Genomic DNA, 14080 nt, shown 5'->3' on the forward strand with positions numbered 1-14080 from the left:
AAGGGAGAGTTGCTGTACTTCATGTACTTGGTGATGATCAAGGGAGCCCGCAGGATTTTTTGCAGGGGGGTGCAAACCCAAGCCCCGCCCACACATCACACCCCCTCTGCTGCCATGCCTGCCCACGCAGCCATTCCAGTGTCCCAATACTTGGCTATTTTTCCCCATTTGTCATAGACACTGTTCAAATCTCCCAGTGTGCATACTGTTTTATGCTTTACTTCTACAATGATTACAGAAATTTGGATTTCATTTACAACTTTTATTTCAAATTTTATAGCACAAACACTGATAGACATTTACTAAACCTAAACAAAGCAATAGTCTTACAATGAAAAGAGACTTAGCATTAAAACTTCTACCTTTGAAACCCACACTCACCGCATTGAAACCCACATTCAAAGAAAATGCATCTGGCCAGTGGCAGGGTAAGTTTACCTTTGGGCTGTTTTCAAATCATAGACTCCTTGCACATAGAACCATGCAAAAATTATTTGATTCACCTTCCTGACTGTATTAATTATACTATATAATAATTGAATTATATCCCTTGTATAATACAGCACCACTTGCTAGAGTGTGTTTTAAATTTATAGTTCTGAACGTTTTCCTTTAAGCAATGAAACAAATCATATGAACCAATAATGACAACCTGCCCAATTCGGAACATTTCAACCATAAAGGGCCACTCTACTCAAACTTCTGTCATACAATCCACCAATATCAATCAATATGCAGAATCTTTGCAGAAGTAAAAGTCATCTGAATAATTCCACATTAAAGAGATCTGAAACCAGTGAAGAGGTTGTTGCTAGAAAATAACTTTATATTCAGTGTTTCATCTACAAATTCACTGCCTGCTGCCCTTGAAAAATAAATTGCCTATGTTATATTAAAAAAATGGTAAGCTCTTAATATTTCAATAGGGAATGACTGACAAACCAACACGTTCATAGGCATCTCATACAAAGGAGGGCACACATAGTGAAGAACTCCTATTTCCCCCTTAAAATGCATCAAATACTCAGCAACTGAAAGGGCATGCAATACTAGCACTTCATCTGCTTGGTGTGGGAGTAGCATCCACAGCCTTCTGCACCAAAGGCAATTATGGTACTAACACTGCTTTCAAATTCTACAGCGCAAACAGTGACTACCATTAGCTAAACAAAACAGTTAATTGCACTTAGTACGAGCAACAGTAAATTCTCTTCCCTTGAAACTCATTCCTAATGCCTTACTCTCACATCCTATATTTTTGCTGTCATAACACTATTCAATGTTCTTTAAGCACTCTGTAAATGTGGGTATTAGTTCCTTCAATAATTTAATCTCCAGTTACTAATAAATCATTTCTTACCCAACTAATTTTTCACCTATTATTCAGTACTGTTTGATATTCCAATTCTATAAAAGCATAATCTTCATTACAGTTAGTCTTATCAACCTCACCATTTTTATCACCTACATCACTTGCTTGTAAGGATACAGTTCCCTTCTAGTTGCCCTTTGAATCCTCAATCTGCTGAGAATCCTGAATTACAAGTGTGTCATCTGTAGCATCAAGTTTGATACAGGTCAAGTGAGCTATACTAGTAGAGAGTACTTCCTTTCCTTAATGTGTGCTACTTGCACTTTGCTAAACATGATTTATCATCAGCCTAGTTATTAAAATACGTAAGAGTTTGCCAAGTTGTGCCAACTGCACAAGTAAAACCATCCTCAGCAAGTCCAAATTTATTGCCAACAGTAGTAAGCAAACCCGTCTTCTTACATGAGGAATACAAGTCTCCAAAGTTATAATGTACTGTACCTTAATATACACAAAGCATTTAGTACATTGGACAAGATATGTAATACTTCAGCAAATCAATCAATGATACACATTTAAAGGATGCATTTTCAGTGACAAAACAATTAAAAGTAAAGAATTATAAATCAAAAATATATAAATCAATAGCAGAATTCACAGACTTTTAACAACTAGGAAATGTAAGTCAAATTGTATGAAGGAATCACAATATAGAATTTAATATAAAATAAAGTGCACTGAACTAACCTTTTATTCTGACCTACAGCACCAGTTTTGCATGTGACACTGCTAAACATCTATAACTACTTCAGCTCGCAAACACTTGCGGTCATGGCTCAAGTTAAACATCACTTTGGCATAAGGTACGGAGTGTCATACCTACAATCTGTACCAAGTTATAACTAGCTAGGCCCTTTATAAGCAGAAACACTCTAGCACTTCAATCTGTCCCTTTCTTCCAACAAATAGTTAAAGAATCAGAGGTAAAAAAATAAAATATATCAAATAAAGGATACTCCTACCAAGCAGTTAAACAGAAAATCACAAAACATTGAATGGCTAAAGATACAGTCTGCTCATCATGCAACCATTGTTATCTTTTTTGTTTTAAACTCCATGGACATAGCAAAGTACAACACTCAATTAACACATACTTCTAACTATTAAGAATGACAAAACATCTACATATAAATTTCATATTTCTCTCTTTCTACAAAAAAACACACTCAAATACATTAAAGGTGTAACACTGACAATGAAGAACAAAGTTTTTTGTCTTTAATTTTATATTGCATCCTCACTAGTTTTGTTTGCACTCAGTTTTATCCTGTTATGGTTTCTATATTTATTTCCTTCCACCAAAGTAAGTAATTAACATCTCACCTTATCATCTCAGTACACATCTTTACCACCTCAGACTTAGCTAATGCATCATATTCCCATTCAGTCTTCAGTGTAGTATATCTTCAAGACTATACAAAGGAAATGTCTAAGAATTTCTAGATGCTATGAGTTTCTTCCAGAACTGTGCCAAAGAACAGGATCTCTCAAGAACCATACTCAGATTAGCATTCCCCTCTAGAACTGTACTGCAGCAAAAGACGCTACTTCACAGGGATAGCTGAGCGCTGATCTTTAGTGTCCCCCATGTGTACAACTACTTTGTGTCATGAATTTCAACAGACTTTCAGCAGAGTAAAAATTCAAGAAACCAGTCCAGTGAGAGTGCATCTTCCACTGTATTATCTGCTTCTCTATATGATGCACAAGAGCTAAAAGCCTTTCTCCAGCACATGATCAACTACATCTTTCAGACATACTAAGACTTCTCAGTTTTAAAGATCTTATTTTGCTAGTCTCATTGCAAACCCATTTCATTAACCCGTACTACCACACCTCAATGCAATGCTTCTTTTTATACAATGGCTTCACAGATTCTGTACTCTGTTGCCATACTAACGGGTTTACAGATCTCCTTTTACAGTATTAGTTTTCCTGAAACATTGGATACTCTTTCATATTTACTATAATAGTTCTATATGGCTGCACTTATAACTACATTGCATAGCAAAGGCCATTACAGTACTCATAACTACATTATATTTTAATGGCCACTACAGTATGCATAACTACACTATCCTACACTGTAGTGATTAATATAACACAGAGACCCATGTTTTTAAACAGCCAGACAAGTAATAATTACATCATGGCAGGATAGAAAAAAATCATATCAAATCAATGTTCCAATTACTCAGCACAAATTTAATCACAAAGTAAACTACATTCCTAAATTCATATAATGTTAGCCCTTAAAAAAGTTGCAATGAAGTTATTTTAAACTTAAAAGACACGTTTCTGGTGTGACTGATCAATCTGGAAAGGATATGTGCAACTTTCACAAAGTTGATTGCTTTTTTTATCATTTTAAAAAATAAGTATTTTTCAATGTCATTGCTATCACCAGGGAAACTAACAACCTATGATCGACAATTCAAAAAGTGGCTCTGAGGAAAGCAACTATAAAGCACGCAAACTTCTAAGCATACAGGACTTTGAACTAGTAGAATCTATACACAAAAGCTACATCACTGAGGAAATTCACTTTGGCAGTTAATTAATCTGCGTTGTACAGAAATACACTCTATCCTTCTGGTGTTAGCTTTGACCGAGGTAAAAACTTGAGCCTACCCAGCCTTCTTAAGTTAAGACTTTAAGCTAGTGTCCACATTTCAGTGTTCAAACTACTGCCGGCACAAGGAAAAGGGAAGTGGCTTGCCTAGGCCAATTAACAATGTTAAAGCAGCTAACATTGCTTACCTATCTGTGGCGAGAAGCTATGAAGGAAGGTCTCTAAGTGCCACAGCTGGAAAACTCAAGTTTGCTCCTACCTTTGTGGAATCCTTCTCTGCTCCTGAAATGGCTTGCTTGCTCTGATTCTAGACAATACGGCCTCTTTCTGGACACAACACAACATCTCTGCTGGCCATCTGAAATTCAAATTCGAATGCGGAAGATGAAAAACAATCGATCGCATGGCATGTATGGAGAAGACGAAAGCAAGCACCTCTGTTTGTACAAAGAATAAAATTTTTTTTTAGAAGTAAATGAATCTCCTGGCCAGCCGATTCCAGGGGGGTGCAAGTGCACCCCCTTGCACCTGCCTGCGGGCGCCCTTGGCACATTACCTAAAGATAAGGAGGAACAGGAGGATATAGTTAACAACAGAATAGTGTTATTATGTAATGCAGCTGTTAAGACTTATGCCACAATTATGATGACAAGATTGGACAAAGTGTTACCAAAGGTAATAGGGGAAAAACTAGTGGCCTTTGTGAAGGAGACATATTTTGGATATTAATGGCAAACTTTGTTGAATTTTGTAAAACTGTAAGGGCAGCATGGAAGAGGAAAAGTGGGTGTGAAACTGATGAAGATACAAAAGGATACTGAATGCGTTAGGTGAGCTTAAATTTTTGAGGTCTTATAGGTAAATAGATGAAGGGGATTAAAGCACTATGGGTAAGAACACTGGTTAATTGAAGACAGAAAGGATTCATTAAAGACAGGGAATAAAGAAGGGCTGCTCCTTGTCACTGGGGATTTTCCTACCAGTGACTGAGTGTTTGGTACAAAGATTAATGGAAATGCTATTCCTGTTTGGAAGGTAAAACTTCATTATTTGAAGATGTACATAGTTCTGTGTATTAATATTAAGTTAATATGTTTTTGGGATATATTGAGGGTGTATTTGGTTTTTATTTTTTTTTTCCTGAGGGCTTTCACTAAAGCAAAAAGTTTTGTAAGATGTGACATAGACTTAAATGGATATTACAAGAAACAACTGTATAAAAGGACATGTCAAAAATTAATGTGTACATGTAACATAAAAGCTGGAACTTAACAAAAAAAAACTGTTACAAATAAAAGGTGGGAATAATAACCTTTCAACACAATGGCCCTTTTGGTATTATCTTTAAATATTAATAGTCTCACAGATAAATACAAAAAAGAAAAAGTAGTGGACTATATTAAAAAATGTAAAGTACAAATAGCTACATAGACGCACTTTTAAAGAACTGAACATGTGAATTTGATACAGGAAGGTTATTCAGCAGAATACCTGGGACAAAGGAGAAGAGGAGTACTTATATTAATTGCAAGAGGAGAAGAGGATAAAAAAGATAATATGGTAGATCTGTAGCACTAAGGGGCTACTGGCAAGGGAGGAGAATTACACTGGCATGTATTTATATTCTACCGAAAACTGCTATAATGGAACTTAAGAAAATTCTGGGAGAAATAATCAGTTTTCAGCAGGTAATAATACTTATAGGTGGGGACTGGAATTTAGTTTGCAGTACGAAAGATGCATCTGGGGGGCCCAGAAGGGAAAATATAATAAAGGATTTTTGAAGAAATTTAAGAAAACATTTGGCATACAAGATGTGAATTCAGTAGTAGGAATTCAGAATGAACTTACATATTATTCCCCAGGAGACAAAGACTGGGCTAGGTTACGCAGAACTTACATTTCAGAGGAACATGTGCATTTAATTGAGGGTTTTGATACACATCCAATAACTATTTCAGATCATGAGCCAGTAATAACTAAACTAACAATAAAAATACAGGGTAATGAAATAAAAATGAGGCACTGGTGCTTTCCCACCTATCTGTTGAAAAGAAAGGAATTTAGAGAATGGGCAGTGGAAACTATTCAGGCGTTGTTAGAGAAGATAGAAATTTCTTTTGAAATGTAGCTATGGAGTGGGATAAAATTAAAGTGGAGTTTAAAAACAAGATGGAAATAAAAGTAAGAGCGATATGATTAAGAAGCAAGAATAATTATTTAGCGGGACTGACAAATGTTAAGGTATTGCAGAACAGGGGGAGTCTCACAGAACAAGAAGAGGAGTAACTGCAGAATGCTAAGCAGAAAATATAGCATCACCTCAATAACATGCATGAGTTTAGAAATATTGCTGTTAAGCAATTGTTATTTAATAAAAAAATAGCAAAAAATCTTTTAAAGCAACAACTCTGGCATTAGAAAGTAGAAAGGGTTGTCACCAAGCATAGGGAACTTATAACGAGGAAGATAAAAAGAGATCCTGTAGAGGTGCTAAAAATATCTTGGAAATGTTATGAAAGCCTGTATAAAGCAGAGAAATATGGAGATCAAGAAAAGGTACAAATGGAAATGTTTATGGAAGAATTAAATATGCTAAGGTTATAGGTAGATGAGGCTGAATTACTAATAGTTTGGAAAGGAGGATATGAGATAAAAATGGTGATGTATAACCAATCAACAGAAAAGTCCTCAGGAATAGATGGTATTCCTGTAGAAGTTTGGAAGCTAGGAGGGAAAAAACTGATAAAGATATGGAAAGATTTAACAGTATGTTAAGAGGAGGAAAAGCACCAACATCCTAGAAGACCTAAAGAGGGTAAAGACCCATCAGATGCAGCTTCATGCAAGCCCATTTCAATCTTAAACCATGGATCAATGTGCTTTTGTGGAGGGGAGGCAAACATTTGACAACATTAATAGAACACTGATGATCCAGAGAGAAGCTGAACATAAGAAAATACCACTGTTGTTGGTGGGTCTGATACAGAGAAAGCATTTGACAGAGTAACCTGGGAGTTTATGAGCAGGGCAATGGAAGCATTTGCATTCTCTGATAAAATTCTAAGGTTGATAAAGAGGATATATAAGGGAACAGAGGTGAAAATTAAAGCAGGTGGGTTCCTCTCTGATAATTTCTGTTTGAGCAGAGGAACCAGGCAGGGGTGTCCTCGTTCCCCTTTGTTATTTGCACTATATTTAAAACCACTGGCAAAGAAAATAAGAGACTTAGAAATTCAATGATATAATTAGTATGGTAGTCAAGAAAAGCCAGCTCTATTTGCAGATGATATTATTTTATACTTGATAAAATGTTATACCTGATAAAAACAGAACATGACATTTCAGTGTTGTGTAACATTTTTAGGCAGTTTCAGATCTTTCTGGGCTACAAAATTAATGTAGCTAAAACAAAGGCAATGTCTGTAAATTATTTGTCCACACAAGAATTGGTTCAGTAATATCCATATTTATCAGGCCATAATTAATAATAAATAAAAATGATTCTGGTGTGACAGCTAAGAATATGTGGGAAGAGACTAAATAAATGATAATACAAGAACTGAGAAATTGGAAGCTCTGTTATATAGACATAGATAGCAAGATACAAGCAATGAAAATGTTTTTAGTCCCTTTAGTTTTATACACAGGTCAGACATATTTTTGTCAACCAGAGGAGAAGTTGTTGATAGCAATTAATAAAGAGCTAAAGGATTTTATCTGGGAGGGAAGATGGTAAGAATCAAGTGGGATAAGCGCATTCTTCCAACTGAACAAGGCAGACTGGGATTACCCAATTGGAATGGCTCTTATACATAGCACAAGCAGAAACCTATAATTCAAAGTGGAAAGTGATGATAATGAAACAAGGGGGAAGCTCAAGAAACAAAGACAGACTGGGATTTTGGATGCAGATCCTAGGAAAATAACAATAACCATGCAGAATACTATATCCATAAAGTAGCAGAAAGTATTCTAAGAACTAAACCAACAGTGGAATGGAGAAAAGAGATTCTGCCACTAGGGATGACTTCTATTAGGGATACAGACAATTGACAAGAGGGGGTTGGAAGTTATTAGACAAAAGTGGTAAAAGAACTGAGGTATTGGGAGCAAATAATCAGAGGGAAAGGTAACAGAATGGGAAGAGGCCAAAAATGTATTTGGACTGTAGGATAGAAAGTGTCTTCCCTATCAAGGATTGATATCAGAGTATATGAAAAGAAAAAGAAATAGGGGGATGCTAAGTGAAAGACCAGCACTGGTTGAGTTTTTAGTAGAATGTAGAACAGAAGCTGTTGTTAGAAAATGAATAATTAGTAGAGTATACAAAACATTGCATGATAACTATAAGAATCAATCACAGAAAGTTAGAAAGGATTGGGAAGAGAGATTGGATAAGCAATTCACAAAGAATCAATGGGGGGATATATGTATGCCTCCCAAATATGCGACAAAGTCTAGAAGATTTTTGGAAGTGTTTTCATAGGTACTTTGTATACCTCAAGTAGACTCCAAAGAATTTTTCCTCAGGTAGACAGCAAATGTCGGAGGTGTGACGGGGAAGAAAGAGGTAACTGGGAACATATTTTCTGGGAGTGTAATGAGTTGGCACACTGTAAAGATTCCCCACAGACTACTTTGTCAGACATACTGGGTGAGCAAATTGGTGTAACTAAGGAAAGATTTTTTTGAGCTGTGATACAGAATCAGAATTGGCTATATATAGTAAGGCCTTGCAAAGCTGAATTATGGTGGCTGCCAAAAAAGGAATTACTAGAAAATAGAAATCAAAGTCTAAACTAACTTTATTAGAAGTAGCAAATATAGTAATAGATAAAACAACTGGAACTGGGATATTTAGAAAAGGGTAGGAGCAAATTACATAGTTAAAAATGGGAGTTGTGGGATCGGGTTCCTATTACCAGATCGAAAGACCGTAACCGCGAATACAAAAAGAGCGACACGGATTGCATGAAAGATGGAAATGCCGAACGACCAAAATAGTGAAAATTGAAATGTCAAAGTGTAATGGTTGGCCCATCTGCGGTATAGCTCCGTAAGGTAATGTGCGATAGACAGGACTTTAGGGTTAGGATGTGGGTTAATGTAAGTGAATAGATAGGTAATGCATATAAGATATAGTGTAGTGTTAGATGTAGGGATATATTTAACTGTGTGTATGTGTATTATTTATTTTTTCTGGGTGTATGTCTGTAGGGGAAGTGTGCGGTAGTTATGGACCTTAGGGTTAGGGAGGGGTTAAGGATAGTGCATAGATAGTTATGTATGTGGGATTTAGTGTAGTGTTGAAAGTAGGGTTTTGTTAAATGTATGTGTGTATGTGTATTATTTATTTTTTTGGGTGTATGTCTGTAGGGGACGTGTGCGGTAGTTACGGACCTTAGGGTTAGGGAGGGGTTAAGGATAGTGCATAGTTAATTGTGTATGTGGGGTTTAGTGTAGGGTTAGAAGTAGGGTTTTGGTGCTTTACTTTAGGTTAGAAGTAGGGTTTAGTTAGTGTATGTATGTGGTTTATTTATTTTGTTTGGGTAGGTAATATGTAGCGGGTGGTGGGGGTTGGCCGACTATGACAGTTTGTTATTTTATTTTTCGCTGTTTAGTGTGTTCAGGATTTTCACGGTTCGCATTATAGGTGTTGACGTTTAGGTATTCGCATAAAGGGTTTTTCGATTTGGTAATATAGACCCATAGGAATAATACATGCAGAGGAGGAACGGGATTTTAAAGAAGGCAGGATTTGAATGAGCTACATAATGTTTGATTGACAATGACTGGAAAGATTAGAATTGATGCATAATGTATGCAACTACAATTATGTAATACAGTTTGTGATGTATAATGTTTGCAACTAAAATTATGTCAGTATGGTTTGCTTTCATTTATATAAATATAAGATTGCCTATGTCATATGTGATAATTTAATAAAGATGTTTCTTGTTTAAAAAAAAAAGATTAAGGGATAGATTAAAGAGGGAAGTGGAGCGAGTATCAATATGTGGGGTCCACTTGTTTGCTGATGGCTGTATCTTCATGTTGGAAGATGTGGAGAGGCTGCTGAATGGGCTATTTGAATTTTTAAAAAATGATTTTGGGAAATAAATCAGGCTTGTGTTTTCATCTGAGGAAATCAGTGATTTGTGGTCATAAACAGCTGCCAGCTGAACCTCATCCAACTTCATCGTTGGATAATATGAGAATTTAATTGGGAAGAACCAGTGGACTTGGTGTACCAGAATTTCACTATGGCATTTCACTCACATTCATGCTGATGGCTCAAGTCAGGGCTGATGATGAGGAGCTGGAGTTTGGTATATTCAAAGAGCATGACACACACAGTTGTAGTGAGAGGGGTGATATGAGGAATAATGGTAGAAATGAGGGGAGCCTTACAGGGAATGGTTCTAATACCTGCAATCTTCACCGCATTCATTTTAGACATAGTTCAGGGCATCTATAAAAGGATAATTCTTGATGATGATGATGATGATGACACAAGGATAGCTACAGTAGTGGGAGACGGGGAGTGGAAGGTCAAAGGAATGACTTGGAAAGACTAACCAAATAGAGCGAAGGTTGTCAGTTGAAGTTCAATGGTCACAAATACACAGTGCTTCACTTGGGCAGCAACACCCTTGAGGTCAGCAGAACCAGTGATAATGATCTGGGGGTAGTGATCATACCTGAACTGGGCCCCAAAGAGGGCAGTCATTTGGCAGTGATACCAGCAAGCAAAATGCTAGGGTATATCCTCAAAGGGACAGACTGCAGAAGGAAAGAATATGCCTCTTCTCCTGTGGTCCCTTATCAGGCTGCAGCTATGTACTGAGTGCAGTTTTGCAGGCCATGCAAGAAGTTGAGACATTATGCTGCTGCTGGACAGCACCCAGATGAAAGGGGAGATATGACAAGGGTTTAGATGACAAGATCATGGTAGGAAGATATGAGAGTGGTCAGGCTGAACAAGAAAGACTGAGGATGTAATACACATAAAAGATTGTAGGAATCAACCTCTTGGATCTGGGAATAACTTCACAGAGAGTATTGTGGATCCATGGAATGGACTGACAAAACAAGAGGTGCATGAAAAATCCACAGAGGCATTCAAGAGGGCAGGTAACAAGCAGAAAATGAGTTACAGGGAAAGTGGGGCTGGAGGGGTTGGTGGAAAGTTCAATGAACTTATATGCCAGACTATATTAATTACCTCCATCTATTATTAAACAAAATAATGCAACATTATGATATTACAGCTGTGTAAGAACTTACCATAACAGTAGATGTCCTACTGATCTCTGTTGCAGTATTCCAAACAGATGGGTTTTCACTGATGATGTACAGCCAGAGTGATAAAGTCTAAACGTTCCCAGAAACATACATCCAACATATGACCTCAGCTCATGTGGATGTGTGAGCATAAATCTGCAAACTATCTCCAAGCCCGCAGCCAGAACAGATATGAGATAAAAGCAGTTAGCTAGGACAGGAATAGCAGAAGAACAGGGGACTCCATAGGTACTAGGGAGCGTTAAACAGGGCAGCAGAGTAAAGGAGGAACAGAAGAGGATAATAAGGGGGAAGGAGAGTGGAAAGAAATACTGCAACAGTGATCAGTACAACATCTACTGTTAAAGTAAATTCTCACACAACTGTACTATGTTCTAAATGACATTACATCTGCAGTATTCCAAATAGATGGGTGGCTTAAAACGCTTAAGGGAATAAAAGGGTGGATGGCTGGGAATCATGATGGAGTTGTCCATGAGTACAGAAAGGACTGATCTGGTCTAGGCTGCCCTAGTCCTCGAAAAGGTGTGTATTCTACAGTGTTTAGTGAAAGTGTGTACAGAAGACCAGGTAGCAGTTTCCAGGATGGTTCTAGAAACTACCCAAATGTAGAAAGCTCCAGAAGAGGCTACTGCTCTAGTAGACTGAACCCTTGGGAAAGAGGGCAAGGATTTGTCATGGTAGTGTAGCAAAAGGAAATGGATGCACAAATCCAGCTTGCAGTAGTTCATTTGGATACTGACTGGCCTAGCTTGGAGTCCAAGAAAAGGACAAATAATTGGTCTGACTTATGAACAGACTTAGTTTTGTCCAAGTAAAATATGAGTTGTCTGTGCACATCCAGGGAATGAAGAATTTTTTTCACCCCTATTCTGTGGATTGGGAAAGAAAGTAGACAGATTAATGACATAATTGAGGGACATTGCATTTACTACTTTAGACATGAAAGAGGGGTTGACCCTCAGGAACACTCTGTCATTATGAAAAATAAGAAAAGGAGAAGCAGCCATGAATGCCTGTAGTTCTGAGACTCTCTTAGAAGTAAGAGCTTCTGACAACATGGGTTTCCAAGTACTGACTTTAATCGGTGAAGAAGTGGTTGACTCAGAGGAAGGCAGAGTGATCTTTTCCAGCACAAGTTGAGATCCCAAGGAGGAGGCATAGATTTTCTTGGAGGGTTTAAGTGCAGGCTCCCTTTTAAAATTGTTCTACCTCAATCCTGCACATAACAGGTGAAATGAGGGAGAGATAGGCTGAGAAGGCTGAAAAGTGGGCTTTAACAGAGGACTATGCCAGACCACCTTTTATGAGCTCACACCAATAGTATAAAAGAAGAGGAACCAGTGATTTTATTGAGTCCTGATTGTTAGTTTGATCCATATTAAAAATATATTCCATTTGGCTATGTAGGATTTTCAGATAATGGGTCTGCTGGCCTCCTGGAGAGACTTTAGCATGTCCACAGAAAATTAGTGTCTGGAAGAGATCAAAATACGATCATCCATAGTGTTAGGCTGAGAGATGATAGGTTGGGGTGAAGCAATGAGCTCTTCTGCTGTGTAATCAGGTCCAATTTGTGGGGTTGCTTGTGGTAATTGTCCATGGCTAAGTGAAAGAGAAGGGGGAACCAATGCTGCCTTGGCTAAAAGACAGTAACCAGTAGAATTTTTGTTTTTTCTTTTTGGACTTTTAGTAAAACTTTTGGTAGCAGAGAAAGGAAGGCATAAAGAAACCTTCCTGTCCACTAGAAGTGCACTATATCTGTCCTCCAAGCCCAAGGACAAGGAGTCCTTGTGCAAAATAGGGAGACCGCCTTGCGGCTCTCTGAGGCAAATAAGTCCCGTAGAGTATGTCTAGGAAGAACTGTTTGTTGAGCATCCATTCATGGAGGTCATTGATGGACACGCTAAGGGAGTCTGCCAGAATGTTGCCCTGGGACAGGATGTATACTGCTTGAACAGACATGTTTACCTTGATGACTAGGTCCTAAGAAATCTGAGCCAACCTGGATAATTAGTATGATCCGGTTCCACCTTGCTTGTTTATGTACCACATGACTGTTGTGTCCTATGTGTTGTCTGTGAGTACTCTTAAAGTGCCTGGTTTCCAGAAGTGTATAAAAACTTGTAGAGCTTGAATGAGAGCCCTTATACAATTCAGGTTGATGTGCTCTTCCTTGAGATTGGACTGCCAACAACGCTATACATTGTGGTTTCCCGTCCATGCTCTTAAAGCTTTGTTTAAGGTGTCTGTATATAGCTCTTGACTTGGAGTCTGTTCCTTGAAAGACAGGCCTGGACTGAGGTTCACTCCATGGGGTGACAGTGTTGAGACTATACCTTTTTCAGGTACCACTGAATTTTTCCCACAAGTTAGCTAACAAGTACAGCTGATGCGAATGGCCAAGCAAGCTTGATAGATTCAAAATAAAAGAGGCCAGCACCACAAGGACTAAAATAATTTTGAGTTATTTTATTATATCACATTCCAGACCGGTTTTGGCAAGTAGCCTTCATCAGTGATATCCTAGTACATGTTCATTAGTTTAAATACACTCGGTATCCCATCATTTCTTATGACATCACTTCCACCCCAATAATTAGTGCAAAAAACTGAAACAAAAAGAGAAATGAATTAATACATCACATTTTATCATTCAGACCTGATGAGAATAACCCCCCTAGTTTAATAATCCATTTCCTTTCTTTTTGATTCAAAACAGAGTGGCATCCTATTTTGAAGGATCTATTATCCATGACCTTATCTATTACTGCAAAAGTAAACCTAGCTGATGTATGTACTTGAGAATGTCTGTATAAAGGGTTTGT

At 37.6% G+C, this 14080-nt stretch overlaps 1 protein-coding gene across 1 annotated transcript in view; it reads right to left on the bottom strand.

The window, feature by feature from the left end:
* The window catches only part of ABCG4 (ATP binding cassette subfamily G member 4), a 682517-nt gene that overhangs the window by 100773 nt on the left and 567664 nt on the right, over positions 1-14080 (bottom strand). The window lies entirely within an intron of this gene.

Source organism: Protopterus annectens, chromosome 8.part0 (assembly GCF_019279795.1).
Source record: "Protopterus annectens isolate FY-2018-M chromosome 8.part0, PAN1.0, whole genome shotgun sequence".
Taxonomy (NCBI): Eukaryota; Metazoa; Chordata; order Ceratodontiformes; family Protopteridae; genus Protopterus; species Protopterus annectens.